This window comes from Zalophus californianus, chromosome 12 (genome assembly GCF_009762305.2).
Source record: "Zalophus californianus isolate mZalCal1 chromosome 12, mZalCal1.pri.v2, whole genome shotgun sequence".
NCBI lineage: Eukaryota > Metazoa > Chordata > Mammalia > Carnivora > Otariidae > Zalophus > Zalophus californianus.
The window spans coordinates 29,114,662-29,141,873 of record NC_045606.1 but is presented as its reverse complement, the minus strand read 5'-3'; the positions used below and the strand labels follow the sequence as shown (position 1 = coordinate 29,141,873).

Below are 27,212 nucleotides of genomic sequence, written 5' to 3'. Positions count from 1 at the left end.
ATGAACATATGTGGTCTCTTTATAGCCTCTTCATCCTCCTTAAACAGCCTACAAGCTCCTCCAGCGGTGCGGGTTTGGCTCTTGCTTATTGAGCCAACCTTATCCACTTCATCAGTAACATCTTTCCTCATACCTTCAAGTTCAGGTTAGGGCAGCCCCTATATATGCCTAATGCTCCTATAGGTAGGATGACTATGTAATTTATCTTCCAAACTTGGACATAATTGAGGGTTAAAAAGAGGTGCTATTATAATTCTGCCAGTGAAACAAATAGAGCTGTGACTACTCTACTTGCTGCAAACTTTGCTTTATCAACCCTAACATTGTTAATTCGCTAATCAATTCTCTGTTTCTAACACAAAATACTCCATGAGGAATGGACACAGTTGCCTTCTTTTTCTTTAAACTTCTAATATTTATCCTAACGATTGGTGCATAGTATGTACCCTACAATAGATATGCATATTTTGTCATATTTCCTATAAGATAGATATTTGTAATATAATTATGTTTCAAAAATTACATTTTCTTTATGTTTGCAGTTTACAGACATGACTTTTTTCTTTTGAATGAATGAAGTGCATCAACAGTACTAATTTTTTATTTAAATTCAGTTAACATAGTGTTATTAGTTTCAGAGGTAGAGTTCAGTGATTCATCAGTTGTATGTAACACCCAGTGCTCATTACATCATGTGCTCTCCTTAATGTCCATCACTCTGTTGCCCCATTCCCCCCCCCGCCCTCCCCTCCCCTCCAGCAGCCCTCAGTTTGTTTCCTATGGTTAAATGCCTCTTACAGTACACTCTCTGATTATGTCTTGTTTTATTTTTCCCTCCTTTCCTCTATGCTCCTCTGTTTTGTTTCTTAAATTCCACAAATGAGTGAAATCATATGAAAATTATTTTTCTCTGATTGACTTATTTTGCTTAGCATAATACCCTCTAGTTCTATCCACGTCCTTGCAAATGGCAAAATTTCATTTTTTTGATGGCTGAGTAATATTCCATTTTTATATATATATATATATATATATATATATATATATATATATATATATATATATATACACTTCTTCTTTATCCATTCTTCTGTCAATGGGCATCTCAGCTTTTTCCATAGTTTGACTATTGGGGACATTGCTGCTATAAATATTGGGGTGCAGGTGCCCCTTTGGATTACTACATTTGTATCTTTGGGGTGTATACATAGTAGTGCAATTGCTGGGTCGTCAGATAGGTCTATTTTTAACTTTTTGAGGAAACTCCATACTCTTTTCCAGAGTGGCTGCACCAACTTGCATTCCCACCAGCAGGGTAATAAGGTTTCCCTTTTTCCACATCCTCGCCAACATTTGTTGTTTCCTGACTTGTTAATTTTAGCCAATTCTGACTGGTGTGGGGTGGTATCTCATTGTGGTTTTGATTTGTATTTCCCCGATGCCAAGTGATGTTGGGCATTTTGTGTGTGTGTCTGTTGGCCATTTGTAAGTCTTCTTTGGAGAAAAGTCTGTTCATGTCTTCTGCCCATTTCTTGATTGGATTATTTGTTCTTTGGGTGTTGAGTTTGATAAATTCTTTATAGATTTTAGATACTAACCCTTTATCTGATAAGACATTTGCAAAAATCTTCTCTCATTCTGTAGGTCATCTTTTGGTTTTGTTGACTGCTTCCTTTGCTGTGCAAAAGCTTTTTATCTTGATGAAACCCAAAGAGATCATTTTTGCCTTTGTTTCCCTGGCCTTTGGAGATGTGTCTAGCCCGAAGTTGCTGCGGCTGAGGTCGAAGAGGTTGCTGCCTGTGTTCTCCTTTAGGATTTTGATGGACTCCTGTCTCACATTTAGGTCTTTCAACCATTTTGAGCCTGTTTTTGTGTGTGGTGTAAGGAAATGGTCCAGTTTCATTCTTTGGCATGTGGCTGTCCAATTTTCCCAACACCATTTGTTGAAGAGACTGTCTTTTTTCCATTGGCGATTCTTTCCTGCTTTGTCAAAGACTAATTGACCATGGAGTAGTACTGAATTTTAATTAAAATAATTTGGTGGTAGTTCTCTAAAATTTCTATATAGAAAATCACATTTGTGAAAAATAACATTTTTGGTCTTTTCCAATCCTTGATGCCTTTTTTTTTTTTTAACTTATTGAATTACCTAGCATTTCTAGCACATTAATTAAAAACAATGGTATTGGTAGTCTAGGACCTAATAACATATATATATATATATTAGCGATCATATATATGTATATATATGCTTATAAATAATAGTATTAAATACATATATTATCAAAAGTTTTGAAAGCTAGTTTCTGCCATGTCTAAATATCATCCATATTTTCTAAGTATTTGTCTACTTGTTCTTTTTATTCTGAAAAAGAGCAAATACAGAAAAATGCATGAGCCGTACATGCCTAATTTATTAAAAAGCATAGTTATATGCACAATTTAATAAAAATGTAAAATGTACATAACTCAAGAAATGTATATAGCTCAAGAAATAACACATTGACAATATGTCAGTTATCCACATTGCTCTTTCCCCTCTATCATTGCTATTGATTTTGTTCAATGATATGCTTACCACCTATGTTTATCCAAACAAGATATGTATGTTGCCAAAAGGTATAATGTTATTTTGCATGTCTTTGAACCATGCACGTTCCCTCTATAGTTGGTGTTGATTTTGTGTAGATTTATAGGCTTCCCACATATGTGCACCCAAATAAGATATATATGTCGCTAAAAAACAATTTTATTTTGCATGTCCTTGAACCATATAAGTATGGAATAAAGCTTTATATCAATTGTATACTCTTGACTTGAGCTGGATTTTTTTACATTGATGTTTGCTAAATAACTTGGATGTTTTTAGTAAAGCAGTTACAAACTTAGTCCTTTGACACTTTTTATTCAGATACACTCTTGCAACTGGGCAAAATAATTTTCAGTATATCCGATGACTGGCAATGCTGGGTCATAGGTATATTGATATTATCATGTCTAGTAGATTACACCTATTTTTCATGGTTATTCTGATTCACATTCTTGTCAGAATTGTGTGTCAGTGTATGTTGCTACACATTATTTTTAAAACATTTTTAACAGCTGAGGTGCCAGGGTAGCTCAGTCAGTTAAATGTCTGACTCTTGGGTTCAGCTCAGGTCATGATCTCATGGGTGGTAAGATCAAGCCCCCTGTTGGGCTTCGCACTCAGCAGGGAATCTACTTGAAGTTTCTCTCCCTCTGCACCCCCCTACTCTACTCTCTCTCAAATAAATAAATCTTTAAAAAAATTTAAGTTTTATTGAAGTTTAATTTATATAACACAAAATACCCTTGTTTTCAAGTATAAACAAATTAAACATTTTCAGTAAATTTATAGAGTTTAGCAGTACCTATCATCAATATGGTGATATGTACTATCACCATTACACAATTTTAAAACATTTCCTTCACCCTAAGAATATCTGTCATGGCCAATGCTGTTCTTCTCCATTCCCACTTCCAGTCTCAGGCAACAACTTCTGTTTCTATCGCTACAGATGCACTTTTTCTGAACATTCCATATAAATAGAACCATGTAAGTTGCTGCTCCATGTTATTAACAACATTGTCAGACATTGAAACTTTGACAACCTGAAGAATGTGTAATTTATTCTACAAACTTTTTTTGCAATCTACCAATTTTTTTTTTGCAATCTTCTGATTATTTATGTGGTTACACAGTTCTTATATCTATTATCTACTTAGTGTAATATTTTGTTAAACTTTATAGTTTTGTTTTCCATAGTTTGTTCTGGAATTCATCTGTAACTAATTTTTTATATATTGTTAGGAAATCATTTGATACCATATTCTTATATAAGTATACCCAATTTTTTCAGCATATTTTTTTGAAAAGACCCTTCTTTTCTGGCTGATATACCATGCCATCTCTGCCATATGTCAGTTGTCCATGTAGGACCGAAGGCATTTTTCACTGTTAAGTATTATAACTACATCACAGAACTGTCAGAATGTACTGTTTCTTTATTGTTTATTCAAAGTATTTTTAAATTTTATTCTGATTTTTCCACAGCCAATGATAATTTGTATATTCCTTAATTTCCAATAGAAAGCTTTTCCTAATTTTGTTTATTGTTACTTTCAGACTTATTTGTACCATTATGAAAGAAGTTGCTCTCCATGACTTAAGTCCACTGGAATTTATACTAATGCAAAATTGATAGACTTTACTGGTAAACTAGGTTTTAATTTTCAATGACGTGACATCCTTTAAACTAGGTTTTTATTTTCAATGATGTGACATCCTTTATCTCAAAAAACAGAACTACACTATATTTCTTTTGGTTGGTGTTTGGTTGGTATACCCTTCCAAGTTTTACTATCAACCTGTTCCCTACTGTGTACCATGTGTCTTTTTTGAATGTTGCATATTTGGAGTTTTTAATCTAAACTGTGTATTTTTTCTTTTGTTTTAACTGAAGGCTTTAGTCTACCTTCATGTACTGAAGTTTTTGATATATTTAGATTTAAATCTTTCCTTTTATTTTATGCTTACTATTGTTCTTGTCCATTCCATGTTTTGCTTTTTTTTCTTTCATGCTGAGTATTTTTTTCTTCACCTGTTTGAAGTCTTACTCATATTCCAACTTTTTCTTCACTCAATAAAAAATACGACACACATAATTACCAATCTAAAATTACCACCTCCACTTCCTCAAACAAAAACCTTAGGACATACCAGCTGCATTTAAACTCTTTTCAAACCATTTGTCATTGTTGTTTTATATTTTCAATTCACTTGCCTTTCTAAAACCTCCACTAGATGTTGTTATATGTAGTTTATGTTTATTTACATAAACATACATTCTATAATTATCACTTTTTTTTTGCTTTTTACCATCTCTTACCTCAAATACATTCATTGGAACTTTGTCTAGTAAATGTCTGCTGGTCCCAGACTCTCATTTATGTGTTCTCAAACTATTTCATTTTCATTTGTTGAAGTTATTTCCTTTTAGGACATTAAAGAGCATGTTACTATTCTCTGATCCCACATTTCCTTGTGAGAAGTTGTTAAGGTTAACTTTACTTCCTGTAAGATAGATTTCTTGGTAACTTCTGTATAAGATTTTTTAATTGTTCTGGTTATTAGCAGTATCACTACACTGTATCTGTGAATAATAATTATATATAATTAAAATTTAGTTTTTTGTATTTTTTTTAAGATTTTATTTATTTATTTGACAGAGAAAGACACAGAGAGGGAACGCAATCAGGCGGAGTGGGAGAGGGAGAGGGAGAAGCAGGTTTCCCGCTGAGCAGAGAGCCCAATGGGGGCTCGATCCCAGGACCCTGGAATCATGACCTGAGCCGAAGGCAGACACCCAATGACTGAGCCACCCAGGCGACCCAAAATTTAGTTCTTTTTTAGATCTGCATTGTGATTTTATAGTTTCTGATTCTCTGGAGAAATTTCCCTTTCATTTCTTTAAAAATATTAAATATGTATATATTTTAGCATCCGGTCTAATAACTTCAGTATCTTTTTTTTTTTTTTTTTTTGTATTAACTCCTTCTCTTTAACATTTTTGCTCAGGTTCAGTCTTAACTTTTTGCTGTGTGCTTGGTTTTCTTTGCCTGGTGCTCTGTGATGACTTTTCACAATGGCTTCTAGGTGCGTACTAATGTTTAAAATAGGTGTCTTTTCCAGAGATTATTTGCATTTTCATTTGCTTTCACCAAACACCTGAGGTACTACCAAATAAGAAGAGTTTAAATGAATCCAGGCTTGAAGATTCTTTGACCACTCAAACAAGCAAGTTTGAGCTAAAATCAATGTGCTATCTGACCAGGGGTTCAAAATCTCTTGGAGAAAAGATTTAACTTTGCTTTGTTTTGTTTTTGTGCTCAAACTAGGACTACAACTTTTTCTGAATGGACAGCTGTAATCTGTTATTGTCTTCAAGGGTATAGCCCGCATGTCCCCTTGGCTATTTGAGCCTTCACAACCACAGCTCAGTTTTTCAGCTGTATTTCATCATGATTGGCAAATACGTTCAGAGCAAAAACAACTTCTTCAAATTACTTTTTGCCTTGAAATTCTTGCTATCTTCATAGATATTCCTACTTCTAAGAAAATGTTTTGTTTTTCGTATGTTCATCCCACATATTAAGCTATTTTGGTATCAGTACTGGCCTAAAAATGTAGTCTGCTATCAATGTTACCAGAAACAATAATCCTGTATTTAAAATAAGAATGATGAGGGCGCCTGGGTGGCTCAGTTATTAAGTGTCTGCCTTCGGCTCAGGTCATGATCCCAGGGTCCTGAGATCGAGCCCCGCATCGGGCGCTCTGCTCGGCGGGAAGCCTGCTTCTCCCTCTCCCACTCCCCCTGCTTGTGTTCCCTCTCTGGCTGTCTCTCTCTGTCAAAAAATAAATTAAAAAATCTTTAAAAAAATAAGAATGGTGATATGATTCTAAAACATGTTTAGCTATATAGAGAAACCATGAACTAGAGAAATGAATTCAACCAGGGTTGAGATTATCCTAAGGAAGTATCATTAGGTTAGACTGATTAAGAGAGGTGAAGTTGTAAATAAGGGCTGATGAAATCCAAAGAGTAAGTTGATAATGTAAGAAAAGTAGGAAACAATAAAATTTGATTAATTCTGTGCTGAATTGAGATTGCTACTGAAAATCAGGAAATTGGGAGAGTGAAACTATACTTTTAGAGAATTAATAGTTATTGGAATGCCAAAGTCTAAGTTTTTAACTTGGCAGTGGTGGCTGAGGTATGGTGGAGAATAAGATCATTAGGAAATTAGGCTAAATGTGCAGAACACAGACTACTTTTTGTAATGGCAAACCATCAAACTAGATGTCCTATTGCTAATAAGTAATGGATCCCACCTCTGCAAAGGCTGTTTACATTATGTGTCCTATTTTGACTCTCCCTTGAGATAATGATGTCTTTCACTGCCATAGAAACCCTAAAACCTAAGCTCCATTTATTGAGGTATAATGATTGAACCTCTACTCCTCAAATATACTATATTATTAATTACAAATAGGAATTGACTGAATGCCCAATTTTAACTTTTGACAAACTGATTAAACAACAGGATATAAATGTCTTAATAAATGATCTATTGAATAAAATGGATTCACATTATGTAGTATGGCCCTATGTTGATGTAAATATAAGAAATTCCTTTTCTTAAAAAGATTCCTCCAACCTTCAATTTTAATGTTTTTCTTCCCTTTCCCTATTATTTAAAATTGACTTATATCATCAATTAGGATTCCTTCCTGCTTATTCTTTCACCACGTTTTACTGCTTTTTTTCTTATTTTAATAGTTTCTTTCATTTAAAGATTACAAATAGATGTATTTGAAATATATATATTGAGATAACTATTATTTTTAGTAGATAATTGCTTCTCTATAAAATAATCCTATCTGTTGTCTTTCCGACCATTTAAATGGTTTAGAACTCACTTCCTTCATAAAATTATGGGGAATGGAGAGTTTTTCTTGAACTACATACAAGCAGTGCACAAATGCATGAAGATTTAACTTACATATAAAAGATTCAGAGTCATAGGATTTGATACTGAGTTCATCTCTGCAGAAACCAGACACATGAGCTATGACAAGTCCCTTAAGTTTTCTAAATGTCCTATTTTTCATCTATAAAATGGATGGCTTATTTATTTTATTGCCACTCTCAAAGGACAACATACTAAAATGGGACAAGTGTAGGAGTCAAAACGGTATAAACTAAAAACTATTATGGATGTGAATTGTGCTCCTTATGTATTGTCAGCCATTCACAACTCTGCCTCCTCAATGGGCTATATGAAAAGTCGTTTTACAACAACATGGATGGTTCTTAAATGAGCACAGCACTGGTAACTGGAGCAAAATGGCAGAGGAGTAGGAGACCTAAATTTCATCTGGTCCCAGGAATTCAGCTAGATAGGGATCAAACCATTCTGAACACCTACAAACTCATCAGGAGATCAAAGAAAAGAATAGCAGCAACTCTCTAAACAGAAAAGCGACCAGTTTCTGGAGGGTAGGATGTGCAGAGAAGTGAATCTGGGGTGATATTCGGGAGGATAGACGGCGGGGGAGGAGGCCTCAGTCGGCCGCTACTGGCAACTGATAGAGCCGCGGAGCACAAAATCGGAACTTTTAGAAGTTGGCTCCACCGAGGGACGTTGCTCCAGTGGCTAAGCAGGGGTTGGGGGGGGTGGGACCCTCAGGGTCACAGAAAGACTGGGGGTGCCTGAGTGTGGCAGAGCTCCCAGGTATCAGAGCAGGGAAGCCAGCTGCTGAGACGGAGCCAAGGCACAGGCTCTCAGCTCAGGGTTGCCATAAACCGTGATCTGTGGCACAGTGGGGCCACTGCTCCTCCAGCAGGGACCCGACAAGCGGCAGAGCTGGGGAGACTCCCCTTCCTCCCCTGGGAGGAGCGGCGTGGGAGCGCACTGCGGGGATCTGCTGCATTTGGAGACTCCACACAGGGACGTGCATCAGAGATAGAAACACTTGGTCACAGGCCGGTTGAGCACAGAGCGTGGTTGGAGATGGGAGATGGGGAGTGATTGACTGTTTTTCTCTGGGGGCGCACTGAGGATTGGGGCCCCGAGGTCTCGGCTCCTCTGAGGCAGAGATTGGGAGGCCACCATTTAAACTCTTGTCCTCCAAAAGTGTATGGAAAGCTTGCAGGGAACAAAAGCTCCCAAGAGCAAACCGGGGCAGATTACTGAGTCCAGACCGCAAGGGCGGGGCAATTCCGCCTCCGCAAAGACATTTGGGAACCACAGCAACAGGCCCCTCCCCCAGAAGATCAGCAAGAACAGCCAGCAAGCCAAGACCAAGTTTACCGATCAATGAGAACGGCAGAACTCCAGCGTTAGGGGAATACTGCACATAGAATTCATGGCTTTTTTATCAGGTTCTTTAGTCTTTCAAAGTAAATTTTTTTAAACTTTTTTTTTGAATTTTTCTTTTTCCCTTTTTCAACCAACATCTTATAAATCCCTTTTTTAAAAATATATTTTCTATTTTTCATTTTTAGAGTCATATTCTTCTCTTCAGAGTAGTTAACCTTATTTTTGGTATATATATATATAAGTTGTTCTCTCTTTAAAATTTTGGGATACAGTTGCTTCTAACAGACCAAAATATACCCTAAATCTCAGGTGTATGGCTTGGTTCTAGTCTCCTGCCTGATCACATTCTCTCCCCCCCTTTTTAAATCCTCTTCTTTCTTTTTTCAACCAACTTCCTGTCTTATTAATTCCTTTTATAAAATTTTTATATTTTCATCTTTACAGTTATATTCCATCCCTTCATTGTATTTACCCTTATTTTTCTACATATACAGGTTTTTCTTTCTTTAAAACTTTAGGAGGCACTTTCTTCTAACAGACCAAAATATGCCCAAAATCTAGAGTGTAGCACTGATCTATGCACCAGCCTGATCATATTTGATCATATTCTGTTTTTTTTGTTTGTTTGTTTGCTATTTTTTTCTTTTTTTTCCTCTTTTTTCTCTCTTTCCCTTTCTTTTCCCCTGGTTTCAGGCCTCTTCTGATTTGATCAGTGTATATTTTTTGGGGGGCACTGTTACCCTGTTAGCATTTTGCTCTCATTCATCTATTCTCCTATGCTGTCTGCAAGAGACTCATTTTAGAACCAAAGACACCCCCAGATTGAAAGTGAGGGGGTGGAAAACAATTTACCATGCTAATGGACACCAAAAGAAAGCTGGGGTGGCAATCCTTATATCAGACAAACTAGATTTTAAAACAAAGACTGTAATAAGAGATGAGGAAGGACACTATATCCTACTTAAAGGGTCTATCCAACAAGAAGATCTAACAATTGTAAATATCTATGCCCCTAACAGGGGAGCAGTCAATTATATAAGCCATTAATACCAAAAGCAAAGAAACACATTGATAACAATACAATAATAGTGGGGGACTTTAACACCCCCCTGACAGAAATGGACAGATCATCTAAGCAAAAGATCAACAAGGAAATAAAGACTTTAAATGACACACTGGACCAAATGGACTTTACAGACATATTCAGAACATTCCATCCCAAAGCAACAGAATAAACATTCTTCTCTAGTACCCATGGAACATTCTCCAGAATTGATCACATCCTAGGTCACAAATCAGGCCTCAACTGGTACCAAAAGATTGGGATCATTCCCTGCATATTTTCAGACCACGATGTTCTCGAACTAGTATTCAATCATAAGAGGAAAGTTGGAAAGAACTCAAATACATGGAGTTAGCTAAAGAGCATCCTACTAAAGAATGAATGGATCAGCCAGGAAATTAAAGTAGAATTAAAAAAATTCATGGAACCCAATGAAAATGAAAACAACTGTTCAAAATCTTTGGGATGCAACACAGGCAGTACTAAGAGGAAAGTATATAGCAATGGAAGCTTTTCTCAAGAAACAAGAAAGGTCTCAAATACACAACCTAACCCTACACCTAAAGGAGCTGGAAAAAGAACAGCAAATAAAGCCTAAACCCAGCAGGAGAAGAGAAATAATAAAGATCAGAACAGAAATCTATGAAATAGAAACCAAAAGAACAGTAGAACATCAACGAAACTAGGAGCTGGTTCTTTGAAAGAATTAACAAGATTGATAAACCCCTGGTCAGACTTATCAAAAAGACAAGAGAAAGGACCCAAATCAACAAAATCATGAATGAAAGAGGAGAGATCACAACCAACACCAAAGAAATACAAACAATTTTAAGAACATATTATGAGCAACAATATGCCAGCAAATTAGATAATCTGGAAGAAATGGATGCATTCCTAGAGATGTATCAACCACCAAAAGTGAACAAGGAAGAAACAGAAAACCTGAACAGGCCCGCAACCCACTAAGGAAATTGAAGCAGTCATCAAAAATCTCCCAACAAACCAAAGCTCAGGGCCAGATGGCTTCCCAGGGGAATTCTACCAAACATTTAAAGAAGAATTAATACCTATTATTCTGAAACTGTTCCAAAAAATAGAAATGGAAGGAAAACTTCCAAACTTGTTTTTTGAAGCCAGCATTACCTTGATCCCAAAACCAGACAAAGAGCCCATCAAAAAGGAGAATCCTTGATAAACATGGATGCAAAAATTCTCACCAACATACTAGCCAAAAGAATCCGTCTATCAAAAGGATTATTCACCACGACCAAGTGGGATTTATCCCTGAGCTGCAAGGTTGGTTCAACATCTGCAAATCAATCAGTGTGATACATTAATAAAAGAAAGAACAAGAACCATATGATCCTCTCAATAGATGCAGAAAAAGCATTTGACAAAGTACAGCATCCTTTCTTGATCAAAACTCTTCAGAGTATAGGCATAGAGGGTACATACCTCAATTCATAAAAGCCTTCTATGAAAAACCCATAGTGAATATCATTCTCAATGGGGAAAAACTGAGAGCTTTCCCCCTGAGGTCAGGAACATGGCAATGATGTCCACTATCACCAGTGCTATTCAACATAGTATTAGAAGTCCTGGCCACAGCAATCAGACAACAAAAAGAAATCAGAGGCATCCAAATTGGCAAAGAAGAAATCAAACTCTCACTCTTTACAGAAGATATGATACTATATGTGGAAAACCCAAACGACTCCACCCCAAAACTGCTAGAACTCATACAGGAATTCAGTAAAGTGACAGGATATAAAATCAATGCACAGAAATCAGTGGCATTCCTATACACCAACAACAAGACAGAAGAAAGAGAAATTAAGGAGTCGATCCCATTCACAATTGCACCCCAAATCGTAAGATTCCTAGGAATAAATCTAACCAAAGAGGCAAAGAATCTGTACTCAGAAAACTATAAAATACTCATGAAAGGAATTGAGGAAGACACAAAGAAATGGAAAAACGTTCCATGCTCATGGATTGGAGGAACAAATACTGTGAAGATGTCAATGCTACCTAGGGCAATCTACACATTCAGTGTAATTCCCAACAAAATACCATCCACTTTTTTCAAAGAAATGGAACAAATAATCCTAAAATTTGTATGGAACCAGAAAAGACCCCGAATAGCCAGAGGAATGTTGAAAAAGAAAAGCAAAGCTGGCGGCATCACAATTCCGGAGTTCCAGCTCTATTACAAAGCTGTCATCATCAAGACAGTATGGTACTGGCACAAAAACAGACACATAGATCAATGGAACAGAATAGAGAGCCCAGAAATGTACCCTCAACTCTATGGTCAACTCGTCTTTGACAAAGCAGGAAAGAATGTCCAAAGGAAAAAAGACAGTCTCTTCAACAAATGGAGTTGGGAAAATTGGACAGCCACACGCAGAAGAATGAAACTGGACCATTTCCTTACACCACACACAAAAATAGACTCAAAATGGTTGAAAGAACTAAACGTGAGACAGGAGTCCATCAAAATCCTAAAGGAGAACACAGGCAGCAACCTCTTCGACTTCAGCTGCAGCAACTTCTTCCTAGAAACATTGCCAAAGGCAAGGGAAACAAGGGCAAAAATGAACTACTGGGACTTCATCAAGACAAGAAGCTTTTGCACAGCAAAAAAAAAAAAAAAAATCAACAAAACCAAAAGACAACTGACAGAGTAGGAGAAGATATTTGCAAATGACATCTCAGATAAAGGGCTAGTATCCAAAATCTATAAAGAAGTTCTTAAACTCAACACCCAAAGAACAAATGATCCAATCAAGAAATGGGCAGAAGACACGAACAGACATTTTTCCAAAGAAGACATCCAAATGGCCAACAGACATATGAAAAAGTGCTCAACATCGCTCAGCATCAGGGAAATCCAAATCAAAACCTCAATGAGATACCACCTCACACCAGTCAGAATGGCTAGAATTAACAAGTCAGGAAACGACAGATGTTGGCGGGGATGTGGAGAAAGGGGAACCCTCCTACACTGTTGGTGGGAATGCAAGCTGGTGCAGCCACTCTGGAGAGCAGTATGGAGGTTCCTCAAAAAGTTGAAAATAGAGCTACCATACGATCCAGCAATTGCACTACTGGGTATTTACCCCAAAGATACAAATGTAGTGATCTGAAGGGGTATGTGCACCCAACTTCTGAATCTTAGTGTAACCAAGGGTTAGCCCTCCAATCCTGCCCTTTTCTACCTACCCATACTCTTTATGCTATGGCTTAACTACCATGAGTGAGATCCAAGGAGAATAGGCAAATGCTTCTTCCCAAAGAGGACAGAGCAGAAGCAAACAAGGTCCAAGCTGCTTCTTGGTGCCAAAAATAGTTTTAGCTCATCCCTTTCATCAATTAACAAGATGTCCTTAAACATTTTTAAAACTCCTTGCTTAGTCACAACATGCACCTTTTGTGCCCCTTTGTTTTGTGTACAACTTTCCAGATTTAATTCTCTACCTGTCTCACAATACCCTTCCATGTTTAGTAAATTATTCAGGATTTTTTTTTTTTTTGATGTAAGTTTGCTTGTGTCACTTTGTTCTTCTGATAATTGTTTTACATAATTTACACAATTATATAAATCACTTCTCATTCTTAGTTCAAAACAATAGGAATATCACTACTAGTCATCTCTGGCTTTCCACATTATTCCTTAAAAACCTATGAAATTAAGCTGATCAAATTTCAAAGTATTTAAATTATTGATACAATTGAAATCTAGATTATTTGTCTTTTTAAACTTTTTTCTTCTTCTTTGTGATTTATAGGATACTAGACCAAGGATATGGACCTAAGAAGTCATGGATATTTTCTCAACTGATTTCCTAGGAATACATATAAATTATGTACATACATTAATTTAATGAAATCAGAGGAGAAACATACTGTTTTAAGATGTTAGAAAAGATCAACTCTTTTTGCAGAGTATCAGGAACATCACCAAAAATATGGCATTAAAAAAAAACTTGATGAAAACTACCTACAACCCAAAATGTAGTCATTTGGGAGAGTCTTGCAGCAATCATGAAGTTATTTTAGTATCTCTTCCCACATTATTTCTCAATTTCATTTTCAAGCTTAAAATATCTATCTTTCCTTTAGTATTATAAATTTCAACAAAAGTTAAGATTCAAATTCCATGACATTATTGCTCCAGAATGAACAAAATTTCAAGAATATTTGAAAAACTGAATGTCATTTACTTAAAAGTACACCATAAAAAAATTAAAAAAAGAGTAAGTACAACAACATGTATGATTCATTTCTACCAGTTGTAATTATTATCACTTCCAAAACTCAAATTTTTCTACTTTTAGCATGAACATTCACTTCAAATTAGTTCCTGGTCCTTTTGATGTGACCCTAAAAATCTTTGATATCTTTGTTACAATCCTGTGTGACACCATGTTCCATGCTTAACTTGGACATTTTCTGCTTCAGAATTAGAGTCAGCCATTTCTCTAAGAGATACTCATTTCCCATAGTAGGAAAAATAATGAAGACCCCAATTTGGGAAATAAAAACTCTTAATACTCTTATTAATACTCAGTTGGCCCTTCTTCTTACACCTTTACCGTGAACTAAGTAAAGAAGCTAAGTTGATGATACTTTTTTTTTTAAGATTTATTTTTTTATTTGACTTAGAAGAAGCAGGGGGGTAGTGGCAGGCAAAGGGAGAGGGAGAATCAGGCTCCCCAGTGAGTAGGGACCTGATGTAGGGCTCCATGCCAGGACTCCTGATCATGACCTGAGCTGAAGGCAGATGCTTAACCAAATGAGCCACCCAGGTGCCCTAGACAGACACTTTAAAGAGATCTAAGGCTTCATGAAGTCTTATTGATACCACTTCCATTCAAATTTAGGACTACCAGACTTTTTATAGATCTTCTACATTACATTCCTATCTTCCTTCTTTTGTAACTAGAATCCAAGTTTTCTAGGGCACACAAGATAATAGAGTTTTATCCCACATTATACACATATTCCCAGAAAAATGACATTAATTCTTCCATCACATAAGTAATCACTGAGAACAGTTTAACTTTTTGCATGTGTTTTCCCAATTTCTCACAGTTTCAATAGTTGTATTATATCTACAATGTCTGGTCATGCAATCATTGTTTACTGTTCTCCTTCATGTTTAAGCCTTGCTCAATTTTAATTCTGTGAGTAACTACATGCTTAACTTTCACCACCCTCCTTGTGTCAATGCCTTTAGAGACATTTGGTTATCTGAAGATTGTTCTGTAGATTTCTCTGGAAGGCTCCAGAAAAAAATAATCCCCGAGTTCTTCCATGTTGATACAAATTTGTTCATGCCTTTATACTAGAAAGTCAGTTTTGGTGGATTTTATGTTGACTCAAATATTTTTGTTATTTTCTTGAATGTATTAATATATTACTCCATTATTTTTGTACAAAAATAACCTTACTGTTGAAAATGTAATGATAATTTAAGATTTGTCTTGATACCCAATTGAGCTTTTGCTTTTAAAAATCTTTTCAAGTGTAATGATTTTAATAAAATATGTCTTGGGGTTAGTCACTCTGGATCTTCTTTAGTATGAATTTACACTATTTTAACTTCAGGGAAATTTTCTTAAGTTATAGTTTGTTTTTGTGTATGTTATTTTTCCATGCTTTGGGTTTCTTCTTTAGAAAGTCATATCATGTGTATTTTGATTTTCTTTGCTTGGCTTCGGTAACCAACACTTTTCATTGAAACTTTTTATTTTTGCTTTTTAAAATAGTCAAATTTTAAAGTTCAAATTTTAAAAAAGGCATTTTCTACTTTATTTACTTGTTTTTAAAATTATGCTGTCATTTTTTTCTTTTAATTCTTTCCTGAGTAATATCACTTCAATTACGTTTATTCTAATTCTCATTTATGTTATTTTATATCTACTATCGTTTTCAATTGGCTTTTAACTTATCCTAAAATTTTTATTTTCGATAGGGATGTTATTCTCTACCATATTATCTTTTTTTCTTATAATACATATGTATGGAATTTGACCTTGATAATTATGTTGCTTGTCATTATGCAAAATAGTTTTCTGAACTTTTAAAAGGAGACATGGTTCTGAAACTTTTTGAATTTAGTGCTGCATTTTGTTATTTTTTTGAGTGAGAAAAAAAAATACTAGCATGCTTTCTGAGATTTACTGGGTCTCTTAACCTTTACCTACTTTTATCTGGACATTTTCTTCTTTCCTCTCTGTTCTTATCTTGCTTAATTTTTATTACTCTCAGCAGTTTCTCTTCAGGGTAGTCAGCTTGCAGAGCTCTTAAAGACTTTAGTGCTTATGGTGGATCCAATGTACTCATCCACAATTTCACTCGGCAGACCTCCTCCCCATGGCAGCTAATGTTCTCAGGTTGACTCACAGCAATTTCTACTGCTCTTGGGTGGGTCAGATGCCTTGCAGCTTCCCTTTGCTTTCAGCCTCACATAGGTGGATGCCATGCAGGTTTGGTGGGTTTTTTTGTTCGCTTTTTTTCTTTTTTAATTCAACCTACTTGTATTTTGGGATTCACAGGGGTAACTTGCACCTAGTTATGTTGTAAATACTTTCCATGAGTTTTTGTTTTTGCTAGATAATTTTACTGTTTTTTTTTTTTTTTCAAATATGAGAACTGAAAAAGATTAAAGCATTGTCACTACTACCATTTGTCAAGAATCCTCCATAGTTAACATTTCCTCAAACGTTTAATGTATTCCTTATTGGGAATCTTTCTCTGGATATCCAGGCAGCTCTAGTGCTAAATACAAAACTTCTTTCTAGAGATTTAAATTTTCTGAGATTACCTAAATATTTTTCTAGTATTTTTTCTGTTGTCTAATTTTTTATTGGATAATTGTTTTTTTCTGCTTGCTTTATACTTGTTTTGCTACTTGATTTTTTCCTTTTTACATGCTAATTTGAAATTATCATTCTCATTTTCTTTTTTAGAAGTCACTTTAAAGATCTACTGATTTTGTTTACTCTAGAAGTTCTCTTTAATTGCATGGTTGAGATGGTGGGAAAATGAGGAAAAGCCCCAATGTCCCAGAAAGTTAAGAAAATACAAACCCACTTCCACCACACTGCCACACATATAAAATATATATAATTTTTGTAATAATATATAATTGTAATAATATATAATTTTTCCAACTTAGGTTTGTGAGTTTATTTTTTGGTTTTTAAAATTATAACCAAATCAATAGGCATTGTATAAGTTAGGTTAAAGAACCTGTTAAATAAATAATACCCAGAGTAATAATCCTAAGACACGACAGACCACCCATGAAAATCAAAATGGATATTCCAGGTTGGCTGACACTTCCCTCTCTAATCTCAAAAGGTTTTCAAGAATGCCCTGGTTATCACTTCCAAGTAGGCAGAGGAGAGAAGAGGTGGTAGAGAAAAAGCCCAACTTCTTCTAAAACACCTTGGGTCACATTTTATTTTTGAGAACCAGTACTATGCCTGGAGATGGATATGATGGAAAATGTAGTCCCCATCTATTCAGCTCCTTTCTAATATTCTACACTATAGCATGGTACAGTCTTGAATCTCTGTCAAGTGTTTTGGATTACTATCCAAACATTCATGGGCAGTCAAATAAATGTGATTAAAGTGATCATCACTAGAGATGAAAAAAACACAACTAAGCCAAAATAATGTTTGTTTATTCTCACTCTCATTAGCAGCTCAAGGTCTCTTAAATGTCTTTTTAATCTTAAAAAGATTTATTCAATGAAACAAATTTATTTTGTCAAAAGAACTAAAGAACTCTAGCCTAGTTGGACTGTCATTGATCTGACATCAACAGAGTGCCTGGCTTGACCATTTCCTAGCTTTGTTTCCTTGGACAAATTATTTGATCTTTCTTTGCTGCATTCTCTTGAGCTGTGAAATAGACCTATAAATAGGACTTAACTCACAGAGTATTAGTGAAAAATAGATAAATGATTATTTATAAAGCACAAAGAGACTGGTGCAAAAAAAAAAAACAACCCACTACCACTAGTTGTTTTTGTTTTATGATTATTATTGTTGGACATTCTCTAATTACCTATAAAAATTTGTGTTGGGAATTAGATGAAATAGCATTTACAAAATATTTTGGAAAATAATAGATTCCCTGCAAATGGAAAGTATTCTTACCACAAGTCAATGCTGTTTAGCTGTGACAAATACCCTGAATTTCCCATTCATTCTTTTCACTCACCCTGATTCTTTAAATTGGTGGCAAGTGGGTGCTCCTGTCTTAACAAATTAATCTTGGACAAGGCTCCATTCCCTGAAGGCATGCACTAGTGTGAGCGTGTTTCTTCTTATAGATCTCACTAAACACATGGATCTTGTTAAGTCCCAGGGTGAAACAGTAACAGAAAGCATTAATATAAAATCTGCATATTTCCTCTGTGAACAATCTATTTCAAGAATGATATCAGCCATTCCTTGAAATAGTCCATGTGGTACATAATAACCCTGCTGTATCTCAGAATAGGATTTCTTTAGTCATTTACATGATAGTTTCGAAGGACATATATCTTGTGAAGCCAGAGCACAATTTTAAGTCTTCAAAGATAACCACTACTTTAGAGGGAGGCATAACAAAGAATTTAACCAAGATGATGACACAGCCTTGCAGGAATAGATCCATACAAAGTTTGTCATAATTTACACCCAATCTCTACAAACTGCTTAAAAAAAAAAAATCAAAGAAGATACAATAAAATAGTTGCCAAATGGAATAGTCTGCGTGCTTTAGCTTAGTGGTATGGTAGTGGTTTACAGACTGATTATCTCTGAAAAGCGAAGGCTCTTTTTATATTCTCCAAGGAAATTTAGGCAGTCAGATGTTCTATTATCTCCTATTATATTATTAAAGTCAGGAATTGGAGACGTGGGATGCATGAATTTCCCTATTTTGTAAGAAGTCATGTAAACTTCTAAAATATAGTTCTCAGTAAAAAAATATTATCTTTGGAATGCCATTAATATTGTATGCTTATTTTTCCAGTACCTTCTAAATATAAGTGTTCCCTATAGAGTTGGCTCTGTTTAAGTGTATGTTCTCCCAATTGCCTATTTCTTATCAAAGAGTTTAGAACTTAGTAGACAGCACACTACTGGATCAGACTAACTCTTTTCTTTCACTATACTGAGAAACAATCTGTGGTTCAGAGGAGTTAATTACCAAGAGTGCAAAATAATGCCTTAACATATGCTCAAAAGCGATCTTACCAAAAACATGATTGGCTTAGTGTCACCTACTCAATGGAAAAACTGGCATAGAATACATTTTTGCTCTTGATCCTTACTTTCTTGATTAAAAACTTAATGCTCAGGTTCCAGCCTTTTGTCATGATGTAATATGTTTTAAATAGAGGTGTAAAGCCAATCTAAGTGAACAATGATTTGCATATCTTGGTTTGGGCTGTCAGAATGAACTGTGGGAACATAACTTCAGTGCTATGATTTTTCTATATTTTATGTTTCCCCCCTATGGTAAACAATGACATTTATGTTTGCTATTTCCTTTGAACTTTGAAAGAACTTTGTGAGACGTAGACGAGGGCAGTTATTATTATGAGAAAAGTGAGAATCTGGGGTGTTACAAAACCTGCTAGGAATTTTGGGGGGCATTTTCATATAGCCCTGAATAGTTTATTTTTCTTTTACTCGTTAGAAAGTCAGAACAATATTTTATGTATAAATGTAAGTATATTACACTTTTATGTATGTATATAAGTTGAGGACAGTGAAGATGTGTGACTCTCTCTTTTATCATAATCTCTTTACTACTAAGATTCTGCATGTCTAGATGTGTGTATTGGCCTCTTCCAGGAGCTTATCTATGGACAGTCTACAAAGCCTACTGGGATATATCATAATTCAAGAAAACAGAAAAACTATTGAAAATGAAAGTATTAAAAGACTGATAAAGGCATGAAGACAAAATATATTTGTCCAGCTAATCTTTAGTGACTTGTGTCTCAGCGCTCTGAAGAAAATTAACTAAAAAACAAAACAAAAAAGACAAAAAAAAAATACTTTTACTATTTTTCCTCCCACCACACAAAAGTCCAGAACCAGATGGCTTCACTGGTGAAATGTACCAAACATTTTAGGAAGAATTAATACCACTACTTCTCAAACTCTACTGAAAAACAGAAGAGGAGGAAACACTTTTTAACTTGTTTTACAAGGTCAGCATTACCTTGAGATGAAAACCAGACAAGGATGCCACAAGAAAACAAAATTATGGGCCAATGCTCCCAATGACAATAGATGCAAAATCTTCAACAAAATATGAGTAAATTCATTTCAACCATACACTAAAAGATCAAGTGGGATTTATTCCAGGCATGCAAGGAAGGTTCAACATTTCCAAATTAATCCATGTGATACATCACACTAACAAAATGAAGGATCAAAACCAACAAAATGAAACAAAATGAACAATGAAATAAAAAAATCATATGACCATCTCAATAGCAGTAAAATCATTTAATAAAATTAGATGTCCATTTATAATAAATGGACATCTATCAAAAAGTAGGTATAGAGGGAACTACTTAACATAATAAAAAGCATATTGGTCTTACATCTAATGTCATACTCTGTAGTGAAAACCTTAAAGGTTTTCTTCTAAGATTAGAAACAAGACAAGGGGGTGCCTGGGTGGCTCAGTTGGTTGAGGGACTGCCTTCACCTCAGGTCATGATCCTGGTGTCCTGGGATCAAGTCCCACATTGGGCTTTCCCTTGCTCTGCAGGGAGCCTGCTTCTCCCTCTCCTTCTGCCTGCCACTCTCTCTGCTTGTGCTGTCTCTCCGTCAAATAAATAAATAAAATCTTAAAAAAAAAAAAAGAAGTAAGACAAGGATGTCCATTCTCACCACTTCTATTTAACATAGTAGTGGAAGTCTTAGCCAGAGCAATTAGGCCAGAAAAAGAAATAAATGAATCCAAATCAGAAAGGAAGAAGTAAAACTTTCTCTATTTGTAGATGACATGATATTATATGGGGAAAACTCTAAGGATTCCACCAAAAAACTGTTAGAATAAATGAATTTAATGAAGTTGCAGGACACAAAAATCAATATATAAAAATCAGTTGCATTTTTATAGACCAATGACAAACTATGAGAAAGCAAAATTGAGGGAAAAAAATCTCATTTACAATTACAAGAGAAAGAACCAAGTACCTAGGATTCAATTTAGCTAAGGAGGTAAAAGGCCCATACACAGAAAACCGTAAGACACTGATTGAAGGAACTGAAGATGACACAAATAAATGGAAAGATATTCTGAGCTCATAGATTAGAATTATTATTATTGTTATACTACCTAAAACAATTTATAGATTCAATGCAATCCTTATCATAATTCCAATGGTATTTTTTCATAGAAATAGAACAAAGAATACTAAAATTTGTAATGAAACAAAGAAGATTCCTCACCCCCCAAGTAGCCAAAGTAATCTTGGGAATATTGAAGATGATTTTTTTGGATTTGACAGCAAAAAGCAAAGACATCACAATCAAAAATTTAAAAAGTGGGACAAACTAAAAACCTTCTGCACAACAAAGAAAACCATCAACAAAATAAAAAGACAACTTACCAAATGGGAGAAAATATTTGCAGATTATATACCCAATAAAGAATATCCAAATACATAAAGAACTCATAGAATAAAAACCAAACAATCTAATAAAAAAGAACATCTGAATGGACATTTTTCCCAAAGAAGACATACAGATGGTCAAAAGGTACATGAAGAGATGCTCAACATCACTAATCATCAGGGGAAAAAAAAAAAAAACAAAACCACAATGAGGTATCACCTCACACGTGTTAGAATGGCTATTATCAAAAAGACAAGAAAGATCAACTGTTGGTGAGGATGTGGAGAAAAAGGAATCTTTTTGCACTGTTGGTGGGAATGTAAATTGGTGCAGCCACAAGGGAAAACAGAAATAAGGTTCTTCAAAAAACCTCAAAATTGAACTGCCATATGATCCAACAATTCTACTTCTAGATATTTATCCAAAGGAAATAAAAACACTAAGGTGAAATGATTTCTGCATCTCCATGTTCATCGCAGAATTATTTACAATAGCCAAGACAGGGAAACAACCTAAGGTTCCATTGAATGGTTGAATGGATTAAGAGAATGTGACACACACACACACACACACACACACACACACACACACACACACACACACACACACACACACACACACACAACTGGGGTATTATTTAGCCATTAAAAAAATGTAGGAAATCCTATCATTTGCAACAATATGGATGAGGGCATTATGCTAACTGAAGGAAGTCAGAGAAAGACAAATGCCTTATGATTTTACTTATATGTGAAATCTAAAAGTCAAAATCACAACAATTAAAAAAAAAACAAACAGGACCTGTCCTGTGACAGCAATGCTATCAAGACTGGCTGGAAGCACCCAGGGATTACCATTAAGTAGTTGCTCTTATTATGGTAGTGTAACAGCAAACTAGAGGTGTCTTGACAGATGGGCACTATTCTGGGCTTTGGGATCAGGGGAAACCTTGCTGACCAGTAGATGGCTCCAAGGTCAGAAAAATTGGGAAAACTTGTCCAAGAAAACACCTCTAAGTAAGAATAATTTTGAAGACAATTTCAGGTCTTACTGAACACAGAGAGTAGAACAAAAAGACTCATGAATATGTAACTCAGGGTATGAATTTAGCCCTGCTATTTCTTGGTACAATTGCCTACAGATAGTTGAGATCAGATAAGAATGGTTATAAAAATAAAATAAAATGCTTTATTATACTTCCATTTAATACAGTAGATAAATACAATATACAGGAAAATGGTCTTAATAAAACTGAATGGAAAAAGAAAATGAAAAGAGATCAGTGACATCATTGACATGGCAATTGTAGATGATAAAGCATGGAATTGAAATCAAATAGATTCAGAAGTAGTATTGTTTGTTTTCTAGTTCTTAATTCACTACTTTTTCTTTTTTCGCCAACTCTATGGCATCAGATATTGTGTGCTTAGCTTTGGCAATTCCACATTTTTTAAAAGAAAACATTGTAATTTTTATACAACTCAGTTACAAAAACAGCATAGTAACTAAGCACATTTAGTGTAGAAGGATTCAATTTTTAAAATTCAGAGAAATCATTCCTTTCTTTTTCATTATAAAAATATACGCTTATATAAAAATGCCAAAACACATAAAAATTTTAAATGAAAAGTAAGAGATTCCAAACACCACCAGCCTCCAAAAATATCCTCGTTACTGGTTTCTTGTATATGTGTCCAAAAATGTTTCGTGAACAATTGTATTTTTGATACAAAGTCAATCAAATAAACATAGTTATGCAATTTTTTCCTGTAACGACTTAAACTGTCTTGGGTCTATTTCCTGGTATAAAAATAAATATATGAATGTATTATTCCATTAAGTACATATTTTTCTACTGCAAAGAATGCTGCCTTCAAAATTGTTTTTTATAACTTCCCATGGAAGTATGATCATAGAATAATCTACTGAAGATGGAATTGTTGGGTTAAAGGTATGTGTTTTCAGTTTTGATAGTTATTGACAAAGGGCACTCTAGGTATGTTTAAATTTCTGTCCATAGTATAGAAAACCATTTCTTAGTAGTTTCAGCATTCACACACATGCAGGGTCATGCACGCCTGTGCATGCATGAGTGCATGCACGCGTGCGCGCGCACACACGCACACGCACACACACACACAGAGTATTTCCTTGAATCAGTATGAAGGTCTTTCATTGTATGTCAAGTGGTACATATGTTCATGTAGTTTGGGCCGTTTGTTTTTTTCTTCCTGTGAAGTACATATTGTAATCCTTGAACATATATGCCCCATTCTATTTACTCGAAATGGAGATCTTTGTTTTTCAAATTGACTAGTGAGCTTTTATAATGTAGGAGTCTTTTCTGTACATTTTTTGCAAATCCATTTCCTGATTTTCTTTAAACAATGTGAAAATGAAAAGTATTGCAGATTTGTAAGATTTATTCACATATTTAAAAATTATATAGTCTATTTTTTTCTAATTTTTATTTTATTATGTTATGTTAGTCACCATACATTAGTTTTTGATATAGTGATCCCTACTTCATTGTAAAGTCTACCATAAAATCCTTCTAGTATTTTACGATGATCTTTAAATCTTTGATTAATCAGAAATACAGTAAGGTATACAACTTATTTTCCCCAAAGTACTCTCAATGTAGAAGCATACTTCATTAAATAATTTATTTTATCCCCAGTGATTATCCCCTGTATTTGCAATTTTCTGTCAACATTTCTTCATTACTAAAGATTACCAAGTGATTTTTTTAATTTATGAAGGAAATTAATTGCATATATCAGATTTTAGTGATAATAATCCTTTTATTATTATCAAGTTGTTTCTTCTCTTGAAAAAAAATCACTTATTGAAAAACATACAGCTAATTGAGGAGAACATAGAAGAGTAAATTTATGACTTCAGGGGCGCCTGGGTGGCTCAGTCGTTAAGCGTCTGCCTTCGGCTCAGGTCATGATCCCAGGGTCCTGGGATCGAGCCCCGCATCGGGTTCCCTGCTCTGCGGGAGGCCTGCTTCTCCCTCTCTCACTCCCCCTGCTTGTGTTCCCTCTCTTGCTGTGTCTCTCTCTGTCAAATAAATAAATAAAATCATTTAAAAAAAATCTATGACTTCAGGAATAAGTAATGATTTCCTAAACAGGACAGAAAGTCTACCCATAAGGAAAATAAATGAGAGTTACATTAAAAATTAAGTATTTCATTTCACTAAAATACAGCAATAAAAAAAAAAGCAAGACATCAAGTGGAGAAAAATACTTGCAGTACATTTTACCAAAGAAAACTCATATAAACCTCTATAAATCTAAAAAAAAAGGGTCAAAAGAAAAATCACTTTGATAAAGATCATAACCAAATGGTTAATAAATATAAGGAAGGATGTTTACCCGCATCACTTATTTCAAATGCAGAGTTATACTCGCAGCTAGAGAGGTGGACTGGCCTATCCACCCACCCAAGAGGCAGCCCATTTGGCTCTCAGCAGGCATGCTGGGTGTGGGGTTTTGGCACTTGCTGACACTATCTGCTGTGTAGAGGCCATAGAGGGCCTCCAGCTGCCTTCTCCTTGCCTTCAGCCATGGCTGCAGCCTCCTCACTCCAGAGACCTCTGTCTGGGCAGGCCATGCTCTGTGCCTGCCAGCAGCATCAAGCTTGACACAAACTTGTAGGTTCTTTACCAGGACATACAGAGACTGATGCATAACCTTTTGCACCCCCCTCCCACTCCTAACCCCCCAGGTCTTCAGTCTCCTGAAACCAGCAGGCATCTACACCAATAACAAGATGAGCCTGAGTGATGCTGAGATGTATAGCTTCAACTCTGACTATATGCTGGCATAGCACACAGATACACTACAATGGGGGATGTTCAGTGCCACACCATGACATCCTGCTTGAGCACAAATACCCAAGGGGGATTCAAAGGGATGACTACTACTCCAACTTGCTATCTGCATACTCCAAGACATTCATAGGGGCCTCCAGATAAAGACAGAGGCCTTCCATTATGTGCAACTGGGGATTACTTACAGGGGCCTCTAATTGAGCAGGAATGGAAGTGACTGATCTATATGGGAGCATTGAGCACACTCCACTGCAGCAGATCGGTGGCTTCTAGAGCAAAAGTCCCTCCATCCAGTAGTTCACGGACATCTTCCTGTTGCCAGAGATAGCATTGCTCTCCTGCCTGGTGGACCACTATCTGGCCCATGACATGGAGTTTGTCCAAGTGGGCCTCTACAAGGATGTGATACATGTTGGTTGAGATGTGCCACAAAGGGTCTCATATACCAGTGGATCCAGCGAGACATGGAGAAGTTCCTCCTGAGAGAGGAGGAAATCTTTGCCACCTTGAGCAGCCTGGTGGCCCATGGGAAACAGGTGGCCCTCTTTACCAACACTTCCTTCCGCTTCATGGACAAGGTGATGTGACACATGGTAGGTCTCAAATGGTGTCAACTCTTCAAGGAGATCATTGCCCAGGTGGACAAGCATAAATTTTTCACTGACAGTTACAAGCTTTCAGAAAATTCAATGAGAAATTCTCCCACCAGTGAAAAAAGGCCAAGATCTATTGGGGGGTGGGAACTGTTGGGCTCCCTACACCTGGTTTATGGCAACCCTTGTGTGTTCTCCTTCAGAGACCACCTCTACAGGGAGCTGGCCGATCGGCTGCTGCTGAACAGCTGATGCCAGGCCACTGTCATCTCCAGCCTGGAGTGGGAGACCCACATCATTGATGCAGAATGGAGCCTATATTCATGGACTCAGCAGCAGTGCTTACTGGACTGCTAGAGCACAGACAGACCTTCCAGGACACAGAGTCACAGCAGGTGCAAGGTGTCTGGATGAAGGAGCAGGAGGAGCTGAGAGGCATCACTAAGGTTTTAACATTCAGGTGGGAGTGTCTTCCATAACCCCACCTACTTCTTGTGGTGCCTCCTGCACCTCTGACCTCAGCATGCCTCCCTTAGTTACCTGCTTAACTGCATGGATTTCATCACCTTCCTGTATCACACACCCCTGCTGCACAAGTGCCCAGCTCCGTACCCACTTCATACATTCTTTCTGGGTGACGTGGCCCATGTTTGCTAAGGGTGACATTTTCAGGAACTGGCCCTAGGCTTCCTGCCCTGCCCACTCTGGGCATCTGTTCAGTGGTCTCCCTCCCAGAAAGAAATAAATTAAAAAATTAACAATAAAAATAAAGAAGCACCTTTCACTGCACAGCATCAAAATGGCTAAAACAAAGAAGATACCGAGTGCTGACAGCATATGGAGAAACTGGAACTCTCCCACTCTGCTAGTAGGAGTGTAAATTTTATATCCATGCTGAAAGACTGTTTGGCAGTATCTACTAAGGCTGAATATACAGAATCATCATGACCAAAATATCCATCCCTAATATTGACTCAAGAGAAATACATTTCATTACCCTAAGTTGTACCTAAGGAAATCCATAGCAGCATTTTCTGTGCTAAATTTGACTGAAAATAACCCAACATCTATCAACAGCAGAGTTGGACAAAAGAACTGTGGCATATTCATAAAATGGCACAGTATCTAACAAGAAAACAAACTACTGTTGATAGAACATAGAC

General features: G+C 36.0%; 1 pseudogene; it reads left to right on the top strand.

The window, feature by feature from the left end:
* Positions 1-26,301, top strand: LOC118356126 (annotated as a pseudogene).
* Positions 26,302-27,212: the final 911 nt, after the last annotated feature.